We start from the raw sequence: 1,366 nt of genomic DNA, 5'->3' as shown, positions 1-1,366 counted from the left end.
GCCGGCGACACCCGGTATCTCCAGCCGATCACCCATCTAAGTACTGACCGGGCCCAACATTGCTTAACTGCGATGATCGAACAAGAACCGATGCTTTCAAGGTGGTATAGTCGCCGCCGCTAAAACTATACTGTATATTTAATGTAACATGAATAAATAGTACAACTTACCAATATCTGGATAAGCATTTATTTGTTTATTCATAGTAATAATTTTATTTAATGATGTTAAACATAAATTTCTTTCATGTATTGTATTGAATTCAAATATAAAATGTTTTCCTGATTCCAGAAATAAACCAAGTAAGATATTAGATGTATCATTGATAGAATGATTACTATTATCATTACCACTACCATTATTATTAGTAGTATTGGTAGTAGTAGTAGTATTAGTAGTAGTATTAGTAGCTTGATTATTGGTACACATTTGTTGGCTTGTATTTGACTGATTAGACATAGATACATTTGAATCTATTGCTTGTGAATTATAATGAATCAATTTACATGATCTGGTTTTGTAAGATTTTGTAAGTGACTAGAAGTTTGATTTTTTTTTTAAAGAAAAAGAACAATAAGATAAATTAGTGAGAAGAATAATAAACCATTAGTTTAATGAAAACTATTTTGGGTAAGAAAGTTTGATTCACTCAGTTAAGTTGATATACTTGAAGTAAATTGAAGTATGGATTCAGAAAGTTCGCTTGGATTAGCCCATCATGAGACCAAATACTGGACAAGTCAGTCGATTAGTCAGTCACAACGTAGAACTTCGTACGTACGTACATCAATTCGAGTCGCCATACCACATTAACACAGAGATACAGTTGTCGATTGAAATCCCATAGTGGTAGAAGTAGTAAGAGTATAAGTGTTATGTGAAAGATTAGGGTCTGAAGATGTTATTGAAGGAGTATAATCTAGTGAAACAAATTTGAAAAGAGAAAAAGATAGAGACATGAAAAATTCAGAAGATTAGAATTTGGCAGAACATAAAGAATGGATGCACCTTCGCCATTACAAACGATTTTGAGCCATGTCATTCAAGGTATCTAACCATCGATTGCTATCATCTGGACAATGTTGAGGTTAAGTACAGAGTATTAGGTAAAGATGAAAAGTTGGTAGTTGAAGTCGTGAAGATTCATCAACTGAGATGGCTTAGATACGTACTACATAAGCATAAACTTCACCTACCTTACTGAACAATACTAGCTGGTGTGGCAATACATTGGAAGAAAACTAAAAGAGTCTAAAATAAAAAGTTCTATCAGTCCATGAAGTTGACAACTGCAGAACTGAGCCATGTTCATAAATTCAGACTATATAGTCGAAGTGTGTGCAATAACGACAATCAGCTATCTGAA

The 1,366-nt window shown here is 33.2% G+C and overlaps 1 non-coding gene across 1 annotated transcript; it reads left to right on the top strand.

The window, feature by feature from the left end:
- Nucleotides 1-117, top strand: Smp_sma.5s-20.1. Its single transcript, XR_001974630.1, has one exon. It is a non-coding gene; the product is annotated as a ribosomal RNA (ribosomal RNA).
- Nucleotides 118-1,366: the final 1,249 nt, after the last annotated feature.

The sequence above is a fragment of the Schistosoma mansoni genome (assembly GCF_000237925.1).
Source record: "Schistosoma mansoni, WGS project CABG00000000 data, supercontig 0154, strain Puerto Rico, whole genome shotgun sequence".
NCBI classification, from domain to species: domain Eukaryota; kingdom Metazoa; phylum Platyhelminthes; class Trematoda; order Strigeidida; family Schistosomatidae; genus Schistosoma; species Schistosoma mansoni.
This window is presented reverse-complemented; position numbering and strand designations above follow the sequence as displayed.